Genomic DNA, 19,649 nt, shown 5'->3' on the forward strand with positions numbered 1-19,649 from the left:
GCTTCACCTTGGGCTCAGGTGAAATCCTTCACAGGATTCTCTGCTGAATCTCGCGGTCCCTGTGTCAGCGGGGGCTCCATCTTCGGGTCTTCCCCCAAACATTCTGGATCATTCGGCCCTCGTGCCCCATCGATGTTTCCGATGACGAGGTCGTACAGGGGGGTCATCATGCATTGAGCAGTAACCTTCCCGCTGAAGTACGGGGTTTCAACCTCAATTTCTGCTTCGGAGCATGCGAACCGTACGGTTAATTAGGCAAACCGGTTTTGTTCTGCCTGTCAACTCCCTTTCCCGTACCAAATTACTTCGCACGATAACAGTGGAGCTACCGGTATCTCATAACACTGTAAACTTTTTGCCCGCAACTTTTCCAGGCAGCGTTGGCATTCCCTTTGTAACACCGGTTGGCTGTTTTGTCATTACAGCACCTAAAATAGGAAGTTTCTCTCCATTTTTCAACTCTACGAATCCGTTGGTAACGGCATCACCTTCGGATTTAGGTGCTGCTAGCACACAGGATACCTGGTGAGTTTGACTCGCTCCGTTACGACATGCGTCTGCTTTGTGCCCAGTCTGACCACACTTGAAACATTTTAATACCGTAGGGCTCGTAAAGATCGTTCGACAGTTGTTCGCGCAATGACCCACTCGGTTACACAGAAAACATCGCAGAATGTTGTTTTTGGAACTGAATCTTGGCTAGATGGATATATTTCTGATATTGAAGTTTTTCCAAAAGGTTACACAGCCTACCGCAAAGACCGTAATACGCACGGTGGGGGTGTGTTCATTCTGATTCGAGACGGCATACCAACCGTACCAATACAGGGCGCAGATAACAACTCCGAAGCGGTTTGGTGCAGAATAACGTTTTCGCAAGGAAACGGTTTAGTTTTAGGGTCTTTTTATCGGCCTCCTGGTAACTCTAGTGTGTTACCTTTATTTAGTTTGTCTAAAATCATTTCGGCTCTTTCCTCCGAACCAATTATGCTGGCGGGTGATTTTAACATGCCCAAAGTCGAATGGTGCAATTTTCGTCCAGTTGAACATAGTCGGTCAACACTTCAATCTGCCTTTTTCGAGCTTACCAGAGTTTATAACCTTTTCCAGTTTGTTCAGTTTTCAACACGACTGGGTTCGGCAAGTGATAGTGTCCTGGACCTTCTTTTTATGAATGGTAAAAATTTAATGAAGTCGGTTGTTCTGATTCCAGGCATAAGTGACCACAATGTCGTTGCGGGTACCATAGTGTGGAGAAAGATAGAAATCAGTAGACCTCGTTCACGAAAACTTTTCGCATATGATAGAGGCAGGTTTGATGCGATCAATTTTGAACTGGATACATACCTTCCGATCTTTATCCAATGCTGCCAGTCAAATGATATTGAAATATTGTGGGGGTTGTTTAAAGAAAAACTGTTGTCTCTGGTAAACATTTATGTCCCATCGCAAATGGTAACTGCCAATTGTTGTGGTGATAAACCTTCGATTACTAAAGATATGCATGCGTCAATTAAGCGTAAGGCTCTGGTGTACAGAAAGTATTGTCGCACGCGCAGTGCTGAATTATTTAGTAAGGTTAAAGCATTAGGCTCTAGCCTGAAGACACAGATAAAGCTGGGGAAGCGCGAATATTTATCGTCCCTTAATAGCAAAATCAAAACAAATCCAAAGGAAGTCTGGCGTTACGTTAAAAGTAACAAAAAAGACATTAGTGGAATTCCCTTTATCATGCACAATGACGAACTACTTAGAGATGATATGAGTAGAGCAGAATGCTTCAATGCGTATTTTCAATCCGTTTTTTTCTCCGCCAAGCCCGATATCTCCGGTTACGACACTCAGATCGTTACCAGCTATGAATGATATCATAATAACTGAATCAGGTACAAGAAAACATTTGAATAGGCTGAATCCCCAGTCTGCGCATGGTACTGACGGTATTTCAAACCACATACTAAAACGATGTGCTGATCATATAGCTCCATTTCTAGCTGCTTTGTATGAAGTATCGATAAGGTGTGGAAAATTGCCACGAGAGTGGAAGTTAGCCAATCTTACGCCTTTGCACAAATCCGGCGTCCATGATAATGTATCTAACTATAGACCGGTATCGCAAACACCCGTTTGTTGCAAGACACTGGAACACATAATCTATTCTTGCCTTATAAAACACCTTCAAGAGAATAATTTTTCACTCCGTCTCAACATGACTTTCGCGTAGGCCTTTCGTGTGTTACACAGCTAGCCGAATTCGTACATGACATCACTTCATCATTCGACCAGGGCATTCAATTGGAGGCTGTATTTTTGGACTTCAAAAAAGCTTTTGATGTAGTCCCCCACAGTCTTTTGCTTCATAAGTTGTCGTTTCTTGGTATTCCTAAAACCCTCATAGAATGAATTAAGGATTATCTCAGCGGCCGCAAGCAATGTGTTGTGATAAATGGTGTGTCTTCATCAACAGCTCATGTACTGTCCGGGGTGCCACAGGGGTCAGTCCTGGAGCCGCTTCTGTTTTTGATTTTTATCAATGATTTTCCACTGGCTTTGAAATCAACAGTGAGGCTTTATGCTGATTATTGTGTTTTGTATTGCCCAGTCAAGTGTTTTGATGCCACCACAGTACTTCAGTCTGACCTCGATAAGATTGTGTCTTGGTATGCTCAGTGGCAAATGAGTTTGAACCTAACTAAATGTTTTCATGTGCAATTTAATAACAAAAAGGTAGTATCCAGGTCTTATTACTTAAATTCCTGCGCAGTACAAAAGGTAGATCAAGTTAGGTATCTCGGCGTAGCATTCACGGCAACACTAGATTGGACCAGTCACGTAGATCTAATCACAGCCAAGGCTTCGCGCGTAATTCATTTTTTCCAAAGAAATTTCAGCGACGCGCCGCAAACACTCAAGGAAACCCTGTATATTACAAATGTACGCCCAATTCTAGAGTATGCTTGTGTTTCTTGGGACCCTTTCACGAATGTACTGAAAGAAAAGTTGGAGAGGGTGCAAAAAAGGGCTGCTAGGTTTGTTACAGGAAACTACAATTTTAGAAAAAGGTCTTCTGGAATTCTTCAGGCCTTGGGATGGGAACCCCTTTGTGAACGATGGAAAGTTCAAAGACTTAAATTTCTCTATAATATATATCACGGTAAGACTGGGCTAAATAAAGAGCGGTATTTAAAGACGCCTAGTTATATGTCCGAACGGAAAGATGACTTACATAAAATTAGAGAATATACCTGTCGATTGAATGTCCTTAAATACTCTTTCTTTCCAAATTCTATAAGTGACTGGAATGCGCTAAAAATACCAATATTTTCTGATTCTAATTTCCTAACATCCATGGAAACAGCATTTTGTGCTGCTGAAATAACCCATATATTTAACGTTGGTTTTGTACTTCTCTTGCTTGTTGATTTTTTATGTGTATAATTACTGCTTTCGTTGTATAATCCTGTGTTTTGTACTTTTGTTCTAATGCTGTACTACAAGTGTTGATTTCTCCTGTATACTGTAATGCACGATTTATTTGCTTTTAATTTTGCTGTTTTGCATTCTATTTTCTACTGTAACCCCCCTACAACAATGCCCAATGGGCGATGTAGGTACTTGTAATAAATAAATGAATAAATAAAAAAATAATTAATAAACACTCTCCGGTGCACGCTGCTTTTGTTAGGGTGCCGAATTTTTCGAATCTTCGGGACACTCCTTCTTGACCTTGGCCAAATGAGTTCCACCTTGCACTTCCAAGAATTGATCAGCTAATTCAAGCATGTCTTCAAGTGACTTAGCTCTCCTCTCTTTCAAGTCCAGCGACAAGCGTGGGTGGCAACTAGTAAAAAATTGTTCTCTAATTAGGAGCTCTCTAAGTTCATCGTACTCCTGCGCTGTCCATGAAAGTTCAATCCATCTGTCGAAATAATGGCAAAGTCGGGCGGCATACTGCGTAGCCATCTCACCATCAGCTGGCTTTCCTGTCCGAATGCTGTCCCGGAATCCTTCCACAGTAAATCTAAATCGCTTCAGCAAAGCAGCTTTCACCTTTGCATTGTTGGCTGCATCGGTTGGCGTCAGCCTACCGTAAACACTGAGCGCTTCACAACTCAAGCAAGTACTCAAAGCAGTTGCCCATTGATGTTCCGGCCAATTCTGGCTCCTTGCAATTGTCTCAAATCTGTGAAGGTACGCGTCAAGGTCGTCCTTCTTCTCATCAAACGCTACGAGCAGCTTGTTTGGGTTCAAGTGGAAGCCGTGGTTCTCCCGTTCGCTGCTTTCAACTCTAGCTTGGACCGGAGTTTCACTTCGCTGTTGCAAACGGAGCCGCTCGACTTCCATCTCGCGCTGTCGCTGCCGTTCCCTTTCCTCTCTTTTTTTCTTTCAGCTGTCGCTCCTTTGCCTGTTTTTCTTCTCTCGCCCTTTCGGCTGCCAACTTTTCTCTCTCCATCTCCAACTTCAATTGCTGCTCTCTTTCTTCTTTCGCTCTCTCAGCTGCCAACCTCTCTCGCTCTAACTCAGCTGCTTTTTCTTCCTTTGCTCTCTCAGTTGCCAACCTCTCTCTCTCCAACTCAGCTGCTTTTTCTTCCTTGGCTCTCTCAGCTGCCAACCTCTCTCTCTCCAACTCAGCTGCTTTTTCTTCCTTGGCAGCTGCCAACCTCTCTCTCTGCAACTCAGCTTCTTTTTCGGCTTTGGCTCTTTCGACCGCCAACCTTTCTTTTTCCAGCTCAGCTGCCTTTTCTTCTTTGGTCTTTTCTTTTTCTTATTTTTCCTTCTGGGTGACCCACTTTCGTAGTTCGGCGCCAGAAAGACCCATCTTCTCACCAAGAGCGACTAACTTTTCGAGATCCATTGTGTCTCGCAAATTAAACCTTGCCGCGTGCAAAAAATGTCTGCCTAACTCAATATATCGGAACACTCTCCTGCACTCGTTAACGAGAACACTGAGCAACACACAAAATCGTTGCGATAGCGCTATCAACAACTCGAGGCTCTTTCTCACTACTTTGGACACACTGTGCACCAAAAAGGTCCTGTCGCGGACGCCAGAATAATTGTCACAGGTCCCGTTAATTAGGAAGGCGATCGCCGGGCTAATTCCAAGGGCCGAAGTATCAGCCCCCCGAACCGCACCACGAAAGCGTGGCAATCCTCTTCTTCTCCTGTTTTGTCCCTACGGACGAAACCTTCGCCGACTACACGGCGGAATCCCTACGCGCTCTGGCGCTAACTTCCGTGTTCTCCTGATCTCCCATCTCGGCAGCTCGATTAATTACCTTCCGCGCGAGATTCCAGAAAGTTCTCATCATTTTGTCGGCGCGATGCGCAGCGAAGGCGGGGGGAAAGGGCGAGCCGATACGGGGGCCGTCCGCGACGTATGACTCAACCCGGCATCACAACGCCCCTTTCCATCGAGAAATTTCGAGGGCTTGCTCAGCCGCCAATGAGGGGTGAGGAGGTTCGTCGGCGAACCTACGCTTCCGAGGGGGAAGAGACGCGTGCGCGGGGAGTCTTTGGATGCTTGTTTTCTTTTTTTTATCGTTGATCTCGCGGCGTCACTCCGGCGTTTCGTCGCGAGAATTTGGCGGCGCGCCCTTTTTGAGCGCTCGTTTTGTGACAACATCCATGTCTTGATTTTCATGTTATGACTTGTCAAATATGTTCTTCATACTGTCATGTGACGCCATACCAAGTTTGGTACTGATACCATTATTGAAACGGCCAGGACACACGACATGTGGGGTTTAACGTCCCAAAACCACCATATGCTAATGAGAGGTGCCATAGTGGAGGGCTCCGGAAATTTCGACCACCTGGGGTTCTTCAACGTGCACCCAAATATTAGCACACGGGCCTACATTTCCGCCTCCATCAGAAATGCAGCCGCCACAGTTGGTATTCGAACCCGCAACCTGCGGGTCAGCAGCCGAGTACATTAGCCTCTAGACCACCGCAGCGGGGGGAAATGGCCACGAGAGCTAAAAGTTGTTGGCGGCTAGATAGATTGATAGATAGATAGATAGATAGATAGATAGATAGATAGATAGATAGATAGATAGATAAATAGATAGATAGATAGATAGATAGATAGATAGATAGATAGATAGATAGATAGATACGCTCGAAGTCACCGAAGTTCGCTAAGAAATGCTTTGCATTTAATACTAGAACATTAGATCTATATGTGGGTTTTAACATCCCAATGCCACCTTATGATTAAGAAATACGCTGTCGAGGAGGGCTCCGGAAATTTTGAGCACCTGGGGTTCTTTAACGTGCACCCAAATCTGAGAACACGGGCCTACAAAATTTCTACCTCCATAGGAAATACAGCCGCCGCAGCCGAGATTTGATCCCGCGACCGGCGGTTCACCAGCCGAGTAGCCTAGCCACTAGATTTCTGCAGCGGGGCTCAATAGAAGAATAAGGATGGAGGTGATGACATTCGGCAAGCAGTCTCAAATCATGAATGCTAATCTGCCACTAACTCTCAAGAGTAAGGTATATAACAGCTGAATTTTGCCAGTACTTACCTATGAAGCAAAAACTTTCAGGCTTACAAAAAGGTTTTAGCTCTAATTGAGCACGATGGTGTGAGCTACGGAAAGGAAAATTTTAAATGTAACCTTAAGTTACAAGAATAAATCAGAGTGGGTAAGGGAACAAACCGAGGTTAATGATATTGTTGCGAATGTATTTACTACTTTAGAGTAGAAAAGTACTCCAGCAGTCAAGATGGCAGCCGTTGTGTATATCGAACAGCCCAAAAACGTCGTCGTCTTCTTCTTCGCACCGCCCGCATAGCTGCATAGCCGCGAACCCGCAACATCGACCTCCGGCGGCGAAAAGCGCCGACCCGGCGCTTGTTAGCAGGTGTTGGACGAGATGTACGGCTTGAGGCGAGCGACGTGGACGATGTCGGAAGATGTGGAAGGTATCGAAGGGTTTAGAGGTGCTATTTCATAGGTAACATCAGTTACCTGCCGTAGCACACGATAAGGTCCGGAATACTTGGGTAGAAGCTTTTCAGCCAGACCAACATGTCGCGACGGAGTCCACAGAAGAACGAGGTCACCTGGACTAAAGTGGACGTCCCGATGGTGGCTGTCATAGCTACGTTTCTGACGGAGCTGCGAGTCCGAAAGGCGCTGGTGGGCAATCTGACGGGCTTTCTCCGCGGTGCTAATAGCGCGGCGAGCATATGCTGTGGACAGGTCGGTAGGGTTGGGTACAAGCGTGTCGAACGGCAATGTCGGGTCTCTTCCATACAAAAGGTAAAAGGGAGAATATCCAGCAGTGTCGTGGCGTGAGCTATTGTAAGCGAAAGTGACAAAGGGTAGCGCAATGTCCCAGTCACGATGATCCGTCGACACGTACATGGCGAGCATGTCAGTGAGTGTGCGATTCAGACGTTCTGTGAGGCCGTTTGTTTGAGGATGGTAGGCCGTCGTAAGCTTGTGCTTGGTTGCACAAGAACGAAGTAGATCGTCAATTACCTTAGATAAAAAGTAGCGACCGCGATCGGTGACCAGTTGACGAGGAGCACCATGATGTAAGATGACGTCTTGAATCAAAAAGTCGGCGACATCTGTAGCGCAGCTGCTTGGAAGAGGTCTCGTAATTGCGAAACGGGTGGAGTAATCTATGGCGACGGCGACCCACCTGTTACCGTCGGTAGAAAGAGGGAAAGGGCCCAGCAGGTCGAGGCCGACACGATAGAAAGGCTCGGCAGGTACGTCGATCGGTTGAAGGAGCCCGGCGGGGTGTACCGCTGGCCTTTTGCGGCGTTGGCACGACTCACAAGACCTAACATAACGTTGTACAGAACGGTAGAGGCCGGGCCAGAAAAAGCGTCGGCGGACACGGTCGTACGTTCTGGCAACACCAAGGTGGCCAGCCGTTGGTACATCATGTAGTTGCTGAAGTACGGTCGAGTGCAAATGAGTGGGTATTACGAGTAGTAGTTCGTTTCCCACATGGTGCATATTGCGGCGGTATAAAATGCCGTCTATGACAACGAACATGCGAAGCGAACTGTCTGTACAGCCTGTGTTCAGGCGGTCGATTAGCTCGCGTAGGGACGCGTCACGCCGTTGCTCACATCCCATGTTGCCGAAAGCAGAGAGCGAGGAAATACAGATGGACGCGTCGTCGGTTACTAGATCTGGAGCGTCAACGGGGTACCGAGAGAGGCAGTCGGCGTCTTGGTGTAAACGGCCAGACTTGTAAACCACTGTGTATGTGAATTCCTGGAGGCGCAGAGCCCAACGAGCAAGGCGCCCCGTTGGATCTTTGAGGGCTGAAAGCCAGCATAGAGCGTGATGGTCAGTGGTAACTGTGAAAGGCCGGCCATATAAATAGGGGCGGAATTTACCAACTGCCCATACAAGCGCCAGGCACTCGCGTTCCGTAATAGAGTAATTGCGTTCGGCAGGAGAAAGGAGCCGGCTGGCATACGCAAGAACTCGATCGTGACCGGATTGACGCTGGGCTAAAACCGCGCCAATACCGTAGCCACTAGCATCAGTGCGGACCTCGGTTGGAGCAGACGGGTCGAAGTGGGCGAGAATCGGTGGCGTGGTCAGAAGTGTTATGAGCTGGGAAAAGGCCGTGCCTTGATCAGGACCCCACTCAAATGGTACATCTTTCTTCAAAAGATCAGTGAGGGGGCGTGCGACCTCTGCGAAGTTTCTGACAAATCGTCGGAAATATGAGCATAGGCCCACAAAACTTCGAACGTCCTTGACACAAGTCGGTACAGGAAAATCCAGGACAGCTCGGACTTTGTCGGGATCGGGGCGGATGCCGGAGGAGTCAACGAGATGCCCTAGAATAGTAACTTGGCGATGCCCAAAATGGCATTTCGAGGAATTAAGTTGGAGCCCAGCCTCTCGAAATACTGAAAGAATTGAGGAAAGGCGCTCGAGGTGAGACTTAAAGGTTGGGGCAAACACAATCACGTCGTCCAGATAACACAGGCAGATAGACCATTTAAAGCTGCGCAAAAGCGTGTCCATCATCCGCTCGAACGTTGCCGGCGCATTGCACAAGCCAAACGGCATTACCTTGAATTGGTAGAGACCGTCAGGCGTTACAAAGGCGGTCTTCTCCCGGTCGAGGTCGTCCACGGCGATCTGCCAGTAACCGGAGCGTAAGTCTATCGAAGAAAAATAGGTTGCGCCATGAAGGCAGTCCAGGGCATCATCAATACGAGGAAGCGGGTAGACATCCCTTTTGGTGACCTTGTTTAAATGCCGATAGTCCACGCAGAAACGCCAGGTATTGTCCTTCTTTTTAACTAAGACTACAGGGGACGCCCACGGACTCGATGAGGGCTCTATGATGCCTTTTGTGAGCATCTTATTCACCTCCTGTTGGATAACTTGGCGTTCTGATGGTGACACTCGATAGGGACGCCTGTGAATTGGAGCTGCATCACCGGTATTAATGCGATGTTTGACTTGCGATGTTTGACTTATGGGCCTACCGTCAAAGTCAAATATGTCCGAATAGCTCGTGAGAAGATCAGTGAGGTCTTTGACCTGAGACGGCAAGAGGTCTGAGGCAATCATCTTAGTTACATTGTTGAGCCGTGTAGATTTGGCTGCGTCGGTGCTATGCGGGTTCGGCGAGGCGACTGTGGCCAGTTCACGTGACACTGATGAGATCTGGCACTCGTGTGACGGTGAAAGAGTGGCGAGAACAATGCCTTGTGGTAGGATTTGAGGGCTGAGTCCGAAGTTCAGAAGAGGAAGGCACGTCTTGTTCGCTGTGACAGTTAATATGGTGTACGGGGAGGAAACGTTGCGGGCCAATAAAACACCGGGAGAGGGAAAGACCACGTAATCCCCATCCGGAACACTGGGATACGGTTCAACTGTGACACAAGTTAGGGCTTGGGGTGGGAGGCGAACAAACTCAGCGCACGAAAGCTTGTTCTGTACCATCTTCGACTCTTCGGTGGCCGCAGGCAAGTCAAGTTGCACGACGCCGGCTGAGCAGTCAATTACAGCGGAGTGGTCGGACAAAAAATCGAGTCCAAGGATGACGTCATGTGGACAGTGAGCGAGAACATGGAATAGAACGGACGTCTGGCGGTCGGCGAATCTCACACGCGCGGTGCACATTCCGAGCACAGCCGGGGTCGCTCCACTAGCGACACGTACAAATAGGGACTCTGGCGGCGTAAGGACCTTGTTTAATCGTGCACGGAGGTCAGAGCTCAGAATTGAAATATGTGCGCCGGTGTCAATAAGGGCAGTAACAGGAAGGCCATCCACTTCTACATCAAGCAGGTTCTTGTCCGTAGTCAAGGTCAGCAGAGGGTTTTCAGGTCGGGAGTCCAATGCAGCGTCACCTCCGGGAGCTGCATTGCTCAGTTTTCCGAAGAAGGGCGTCCACTAGGGTGGGGCGACGAATAGCGGCGGTGCTGAGGTGACCTGGAGCGACGGTCATGCGGGGACGGCGAACGGCTGGACCGGCGGACTGGTGTCGCAGGAGTGCCATTGTACGGTCCATCGTCACGAGCGCTGTACTGCAGGGGCCGGTGGTTGTCGTCACGTCGATAGCCAGGAAACGACCGAGGTGGATACGTGCGGAAACGACAGTAGCGGGAGATGTGTCCTACACCATGACAATGAAAACATATAGGCTTGTCGTCCTGTGTCCTCCACTGAGCAGGATCACGATAGCGGCGGAATCTTTCTGGTGCAGGAGAAGGCGCTATGGTACTGACCCGAGGTTCCGTCAACGAACACACAGGCTGCAGCCCAACGTTTGCCAGCTCCTCTCTCACGACCTGTTGGATCAACGAGATCGTTGGTCGATCATCAGATGGGCGGGTCAGAAAAGACGGAGACGCGGCCTCGATTTCTCTACGAACGATGCGAACCACACTTTCGTTGTTATGTGGTTGACTGCATGGCGGCTGAAGGTCCTCGCAAGATGACGTAGCGGCCGTGTTCGGAAGTCGCAAGAAATTCTTGGCGACCCGGCGACTCTTCAGTTCTTCGAATCGGCGGCACTCTTTGATGATGTCATCAATGGTGGAACAGTCTTTGGAAACCAGTATGTTAAAAGCATCATCTGCAATGCCTTTAAGTAAATGGCTTACTTTGTCTTCCTCGGACATGTTGGGGTCGGCACGATGGCAAAGGGCGAGAACGTCAAGGATGTAGGTGACATATGATTCGGTCGTAGTTTGTGCCCGACCAGAGAGTTCTTTAGAAGCGGCCCGCTGGCGTCCGACGGCCTTACCAAACAGGTCACGAAGCTTCTGTTTGCAAGTATCCCAGCTGGTTATGTCCGCTTCATGAGCCTCGAACCACGCGCCAGCTGTTCCGCAGAGATAGAAGCCAACGTTGGCGAGCATCATCGTAGGGTCCCACCGGTACACTGCTGCAAACCGCTCGAACTTCGGAATCCAGTCGTCAACGTCAACATGGTCGGTGCCGCAGAAGTTGCCAGGGTCGCGCGGTTGCGTCAATACGACCGGCTGTACAGGCTGCGCCGGAGTCGCGGCTGAAACAGGAGCGGCAGAATTGGTTTCTGTTGCCATGGTCGGGCAGTCGAGAACACGTCCGCTTCGAAGTTCCGTCTTGCGTCGTACCCAGCGCCACCACCAAAATGTTGCGAATGTATTTACTACTTTAGAGTAGAAAAGTACTCCAGCAGTCAAGATGGCAGCCGTTGTGTATATCGAACAGCCCAAAAACGTCGTCGTCTTCTTCTTCGCACCGCCCGCATAGCTGCATAGCCGCGAACCCGCAACAATATCATAGTTGAAATTAACAAGAACTGGTTAGGGGCCGGGAACGTAGCACGCAGGCAGAATAGCCGCTGATCAATAAGGGTAACTGACTGAATACCCAGAAAAGGTAAACGCATGAAGAGGAGACAGAAAGTTAGGTGGGCCGATGAGATTTATTATTTCACTGGTATAACGTGAACCTGGTTGATCAGCGGATCATGAGAGACTACTTTGCCGTTCAGTGGGGGTAGTAAAGCTGAGGATGATGTGAAAGCCTTTTTAATCCGTTATATTTATGTACTGCAACGTAAATAAACAGTTCAGAAAAAGAAAATTCTCATGCCATTGCATAAATTGTTGAAACAGCGCTTAAATTTGCGTTTAGCAATGAAGTTTTTCAACATTTTTTTCCTCGTTCGTGTTTATTAAAAACTTATCAAAAAACTAGAAATCGGTTTCTGGTTCACCATGAATAAATTATTAGGTTTTATGAAAGTCTGGCAGCTTCCTTCGGGCAAGGCGCAAGGAAGGAGGGATTAAATAGTCTCGTTTCCTACCCTCCCGATATTTCATTTGTCCGGGAGAGGAGTGCACATCACAGAAGACTATAAGCTTTGGAAGTTTTTTTTTAGCTAAAATACTTAGCCCTCATTGCAACACTAAAAAAGGATGCTTCTTTAGCATGAGCGATAATGCAAAACGTCTAAAAAGATCGGAAATCCAATTTACATACAATTATATTGTGCACTGGTTAATAAAGTGAGATAACTTCAATAGGGCGCCACGAGAATAAGAATATTTTTGTTTACATTTTGTGCCTAATTGCTTCATGTGGTTCAGAAAACGGCAAAAGTTATTTAAAAAATTCTGCGCTCCCAACACTTCTGCTAATTGTAGAAGTACTCCTTGCTAGGCTTCTTGGTGCGTCATAATAAATGAAAATTCCAGACGCCTGAAACACTACAAAATACGCCACGCCCTTTTTCTGCACTTTTTAGTTTTTTCCATAGAATGTTAGGCGTCCAGAATCTTCCCTTCTGATGATTGTTAAATATTTAGGTGAAGCATGTTTTAAGACAACGCATTATACCATAGCGGTACGGCAGCGGCACCATTTCTAATTAAGCTAACAGAATTACGATTTGCCTGAATATCCTTGTACTGTTCCAACAGGAACAACTTATAATTATGAAATGTGTCATAAATGTCCAATAGGCCTATGCAGTTTTATTTTATGTCTCGCTAAGAGCCATTTTCTGGCACAGTTCTTTGACAGAAATGCATTTCGCTCAACAATCTTTTTTTGTGTTGCGGTTATTTAAGACACCTGTGTTCTTAGCGACACTTAGTGAAACCACCACTTTTCTAAAGATTTACATGTATAAACCAAGATCTCCGTTTTCGTTTTTCAGAAAAAACATGCAAATATTTCAAAAAACGTGCCTGGACCTTGGGAAGTGAGTAGATAATATTTTTATAACAGCGCTGCTTAGACTACCACTTAATTTTAGTGACCACGCTCCAAAACTTTCAAGGCTCCAAGGCGAAACAGACGCACTCTCTATGAGGAATCCGAAGCGAACCACTAATGTATTTTTCGCGTATAGAGGGTGTACTTCTGTTTACTACAGGCTATTTCACAAGCTGTTATTCGTGCGAAAAAAATTGATCTGTTCGCAACCGCCGTGGTTTCGTTTCAGGTGGAGCATCAATTTGAGTCTTTACTTGTGAGAGTTTCCTGCACGCACTACAATTCTATTGTAATTGTTGGAGACTTCAATATTGACCTGTCATCCGATACCTCGAATGAGTACAAGCTCCTCTTAAAATCCTTCAACTTGTGTATTGTCATAAATGAGCCAACGCGTATCATTGACACGTCATGTACTCTTATTGATCACGCCCTTTGCAATGTCGGCGATGATGTGCATGCTGGTGTGCTTCCTGTTCCGATTGCCGATCGCTTGCCTATTTTTGTTACCCTTTTAAATGAGCCTCTCAATACAAAACCTTCTAGGGGAAAATTAACTACAAAGATTGACTATAGGTTACTACGTGACAAAATAAGTCAAATCGATTACTGCGCTATGTATGACGAGGATGTAAATATAGAATACAGTAATTTAATATGCTCTCTCAAAAAAGCTGTGTCACTAAGCAGAACCACGACTAGCAGTAACTACGCCAAGCCACTCTGCCCTTGGATGACACTTAGTACTCTAGAAATACTGAAACAAAAAGACCATTGGTATCACAAGTGGAAGCAGCAGAGAACCAATGCCTACTACTTAAATTAATTCAAATGCTATAGGAATAAGTCAGTCACCCTAATGAGGAAACGAAAAAAAGAATACTATGCTGAGCTTATCGAAGAGGCTGGAGGCAATACTAAGCGAATTTGGGAAATAGCAAAATCCGCAGCTGGTCCTGACTCAGATAAACGCGTACTGCCTGACGATATAACTCAAGACACGGTGGATCGCTTTAACAAGTATTATGCAGACGTCGGTCGTGCTTTGGCTGCTCAGTTTACTGACACTAAAGACCACACGCGTCCCATTAGACCAGTTTCTGATAGTTTTGGCATATTTGAGATAGAAATGTCCCATATCATGTCAATAGTAAAAAAACTAGACGCCAATAAAGCGGCTGGGCTCGACGCTATTACAGTTTAATTAATAAAAAATAACATAGACATTCTGGCAGACCATTTGCTGCACATGTTTCAACACTGGCAGGACTGTGGTATATACCCAAATGAGCTTAAGTTGGGCAAAGTCGACCCTGTATACAAAGATGGAGACCGATCAAGTGCATCTAATTACAGACCAATATCTGTGTTAAGTGTAATTATTACAATTTTTGAAAAAATAGAACAGTGCAGATAACATCATTTGCATCCAAACATAATATAATTTGCTCAAACCAGTATGGTTTTCGAGCACACAGATCTACATTTACTGCAGTTTTGGTACTAACTCAACAAGTTAACAAAGCCTTGAACAACAATAAGATATCCGTCGTAGTTTTTTTAGACATAAGAAAAGCTTTCGATTTCGTCAACCACAACATCATGTTAAGTAAGCTTCATGAGTACGGTTTTCGAGGCAAAATTCACCAGCTTCTCAAATCATACCTATCTGACCACCAGCAACGAGTAGTGATGAATGGCGTCGAGTCCTTTACTCAATCAATAGTCTCCGGGGTACCACAAGGCCAGTAATTGAACCCACTCTTTTTTCCCTGTACGTAAACGATTTTCCCTCCATCCTACTATATTCAGAAGCTTTAATGTACGCAGATGATACGGCACTAATCTTTGTTGGTGACAGCTTAAGAGACATCGAAGATAAAATTAACGAAGAGTTACAGAGAGTACAAGTATGGTTTAAACAAAACCACCTTAATATCAACACAGAGAAAACTAAATACATGGTCTTTCACTCTAGGAAAAAAGAACTCGACTTTGCAGGTTTCAACTTGGTTTTAGATACGGCACTGCTACAGCCAGTAGCCTCGTTTAAGTACTTAGGTGTCATGTTTGACTCGGACATGAACTGGAAACCGCATATAGAAAAGACATGCTCCAAGCTAGCATATGGGTGTCACACGCTACTAAAAGCCCGTGAATGTTTTGGCGCATCAATTTTGCGCATCCTATATTTTGCCTTCGTGCACAGTCACTTGAGCTACTGTATAGCATCATGGGGCAGTACATATAAAACTCATTTGAAATGTATTAGCCGCCTGCAAAAAAGGGCAGTCCGAGTTATTACATACTCAAACAGGACGGATACTGCAAAACCACTATTTCAAATGATGCGTGTACTTCCGCTGGACTCTGTTCAAATGTCTAGTGTTGCTTATATAGTGCATGGAATAATAAAACGTGATGACCCATTCCCAGTAAGCACCTTTACGCTACCCGCGCGCTGTACAAGAGCTGCAGCGAATCACTGTTTTAATTTACCAGTAGCCAGAAATGCCTACGGTTGAAGGCTCATAGAATTTCACGGCGCTCTCATATGGAATGCAATACCGACTGATGTGAAAGAGGCTAGAAATTTTTCATTGGCCATGAAGCATGCACTTCATGCGAACTTTCTAAATAATACGTCTGCATAGTTATTTAGTAATATTATCATTATCATTATGATTAGTATTATTCTAGTGCTATTATTATTCTTTGCTATAAGTAGCTATGTTCTGCGCTATGTTTCTTTGTATAGTTCAATCATATGTTTTTGCTTTTTTTCTATTTTAAACAGTGTATCCAGGTTGATGTCCTTTGTCGCTGTGTAACCGCTTGCGCAAGTATGTAGGTATGTCACACAATTGGTCCCTCTACTAGCCAGTTAGGCTATGGGACCAAACAAGTGTTTGCGAAGTTTTTTGTTACAAGAATGTGAAAGTTACAATAAAAAAAATAAGCTCCGATTATCGCTCTGTAACTGGCAGGGTGAGAAATATTGCTAGCTGTAGTTCTTCATCGCTTCAATGCCATTACCTAACTTTTTTAAGGCGCCAACTGCCACATTCGACGTACTGTGGCACACAAGCCCACCTAGGCCACCACGTAGGACTATAATGGGCATAGCATTCTTCATGAGTTGCTGTACAAATTTGTTGGCCTTTAGTAAAAGGCAAGATGGTGTGTCTCTTCGATGATGCACATTCCGCTGGGCTGTCTTGTGGCTCTATAGAGAACATAGTTTGGTAGTGACGAGCATGGGTTGCCATGGGCACAGCCATGCAGGGTTGGTACAGCGTAAAACTTCGTGAGGTCAGCAGAATCTGAAACTGCAATCTACGGTTTCGCGTGGAAAGCATCAACAAATGGCAACTCGAGAGCAAAGCTGTTATCGGTAGACCACACGAGATGACGTTTGTCGGAACTTGAAGAATACATCCAACCGAAGACGCATCTTCTTGTACCGCGTGTCTGCGCTATTGCCTGTTAGGAAGCAGAGCCAAGAGCTTAAGGTTGTATGCTTTTGCAAGAAAATAGTGTGACGAAAAAGTGGAAGACAATAGTTTTCATCACTCGAATTTGAAGCCATGCTTCTGGATAAACAATACAGATGCAGGTTTAGCGCTTGTATGCCACAACTCATATCTTTACAACACGACTACGCTTGGAAATTCATAATACCGTTCACACGGACTTGTGATCATGGTGCGGAAATGAGTTCTACCGGCTTTGTATAAATGTTCATCATCATCATCATAAGCCTTACGACGCCCACCACAGGAGAAAGACACCTTTCACGCCCTGCCACTCAGCCCTGGCTGTCATTGCTGCTGCCAATTTCTAACCGCTAACTTCGTAATGTCATCTACCCGCCTAACTTTTTGTCTTCCTTCACCAGCTTCCTTCTCTTAGAATCTAGCATGCGATCCTTAATGACCAGTGGTTATTTTGCTTTCGCGGTACTTTCCTGGCCCATGTCCATTTCTTCTGCTTGATTTCAACTATGATATATTCGGGTTTGTTTCCTGACCCACTCTGCTCTCTTCTGCTATTTTAAAAGTATGCTTATCATTTTTCTTTCTTTCGCTCTCTCTGTCGCCCTCAACTGGAGTAGAACCCTCTTTTCAAACTTCCAGGTTTCTGTTTCGTAGGTAAGTACCACTAAGATGCAGCTGTTATACACCTTTTTCTTTAGAGATAGTGGCAATCTGCCATTCATCGTTTGAGAATGTCTGCCAAATGTGCTCCAACCTGCTCTTATTCTTCGACTAACTTGAATTTCGGGGTTGGGCTCCTCGGTGACCATCTGTCTTGAGGAGGCATATTTCTTTACAACTTCAAGTGCACTACCACCTATCTTGAAGAGCTGTTCTTTTCCAAGGTTGTTGTTTATTACTTTGATTTTATTCAGATAATATTTAGGGCCTACCTTCTGCTATCCTTGTGTAATTCAGTAATGATGGGTTTCAATTCGTTCCCCGAGTTAACATCAATGCAATGTAATCAGAAATGCACAGGTTATTAGAGTACACTTTGTTACCTCGTATCTCTAACTTTTCTCATTCTAGGTCTCTGAATAGCTCCCAAAAAGACGCAATAAATGGGATTTGGGTAGTCATAATCCCTTGTCTCACACCCTTCCTTATTGGTATTCTGCCCCTTTCTTCATGGAGAACTATGGTGGCAGTTGATTCGCTGTAGATTTATTACACAATATTTATATAAGCTTCGTCGACGTCCGGATTTCACAGTGTCTGCATAACTGCTGCAATATCTCTTAAATCAAAGGCCATCTTGTAATCAATGAAGGTTTGTAGAATGATCGGGTGTATTCTGAGCATTTTTGCATCACTTGATCTATACTGCGACTCTGGTCTATTGTTGAGTAGTTTGTGCGAAATTCTGGTTTATGACTTGGTTTATTGAACTAAAATTCTGCCTTAATATGTTAGCAATTATCTTCGTAAATAGCTTGTATAGGACTGAGAGCAAGCTGATCGAGCTCTAATTCTTTCAGTTCTTGTTGTTTGCTTTCTCATAGATTAAGACGATGTTAGCATTTTTCGAATACTCTGGCACCCTCCCCGTCAGTAATCAATTCGTAAAAAGGGTGGGCAGCTTTTCTAACACAGTTTTTCTTCCGTTTTTCAGTAGATCTGGTGTTACCTAATTCTCACAAGCAGCTTTGCTTCTTAACATTCCCTAGAAGGCTTTCGTGACTTCTGTCATTACTGGTGGAATGTCATATGAACTACTGCCAGCACTTCTATTAGGGCATTAAGGTGTTGGTTGTCCCAGGAACTGTACATATCTCTGTAAAACTTTTGCGCTACTTTAACTATCATCTTTGTGTTTGTAGTTAATCTGCCTTTCTTGTTTATTATTGCATACATCAGGGTTTTGCCTATCCCAAGTTTCATTGTTACTGCTTTGGCTCTTCCTATGTTCGTTAGAGCATGTTAAATTCTCTCAACGTTATACCTTGTTAAATCGGAGACCTTACGCTCAATATTCAACCTCGAAAGTTCTGCCAATTTTATTTTGTCTGTTGTGTTTGAGGCTTTCATGCTTTGACATTTCTCAATGAGTTTCTTCGTCTTCTGGGACGGCTTGCTAGTGTCCTCTATAACTACCGTACCTCCAACTTCCACTGCACACTGTGTGATGATACGCGTCAGATTGTCATTCATTTCATCAACGCTAAGGCCCGCTTTCCCAATAATTCCTGAGTATCTGTTCTGAAGCGAGACTGCATTCCTGTACTTTCGCTCAGAGTGCTAGCTCATTCATGAGCTCCTTGCATATCAGTTTCTGTCGTTCCTTCTTCAAGTAAAGGTGAATTTAGGACCCGACCAATCTATGGTCACTGCACCATACCTAAACAAGCACTGCCACATCCGGCACGGTGCCTAGGTGTGCATTCAATATGAAGCATATTTCGTTCTTACTTTCGCCATTAGGGCTCTTGTTTGTCCACTTATGGTTCTCTCGTTTTCGGTACAAAGCATTCGAAATTCTTAAATATATTGTGTCCTGCGAAGAAGGAGGAGGAGGAAGGGAAGAAATGAAAGGCAGGGAGGTCAATCAGACGCACGTCTGGTTTGCTACCCTGCACTGGGGGAAGGGGTGAGGGGATAAAAGGAGAACAGAGAGAGAAGTGAAGGGCAACGTCTGTGTAGATGTGACTTTGTCCATTGCACGCTTATAGGCGGTCGTGTAGTCCAGTCGTCTTTAGAAAACTTAGCAATGCCCGCGTCGCTTAGCTGGCCTGCGACGCGTAGAACCATGAACCAAGGATTTTCTCTTCGGAAAAAGGTCTACTGTCTAGTGTCTCTCACGTTTTGCTTAGCAAGTTGCGTTCGCTCGCAAAACGTTCACATGAACACAGTAGATGTTCTATTGTCTCGTCCGTGTCGCACGATTCAC

The 19,649-nt window shown here is 45.4% G+C and overlaps 1 long non-coding RNA gene across 1 annotated transcript in view; it reads left to right on the forward strand.

The window, feature by feature from the left end:
- The window catches only part of LOC142768706 (uncharacterized), a 75,471-nt gene extending 59,290 nt beyond the window's left edge, over positions 1-16,181 (forward strand). The window contains exons 3-4 of the long non-coding RNA XR_012885406.1: positions 13,165-13,209; positions 16,021-16,181. This is a non-coding gene — a long non-coding RNA (uncharacterized LOC142768706). The remainder of the gene's footprint in view (positions 1-13,164; positions 13,210-16,020) is intronic.
- Positions 16,182-19,649: the final 3,468 nt, after the last annotated feature.

Source organism: Rhipicephalus microplus, chromosome 8, assembly GCF_043290135.1.
Source record: "Rhipicephalus microplus isolate Deutch F79 chromosome 8, USDA_Rmic, whole genome shotgun sequence".
Lineage (NCBI taxonomy): Eukaryota > Metazoa > Arthropoda > Arachnida > Ixodida > Ixodidae > Rhipicephalus > Rhipicephalus microplus.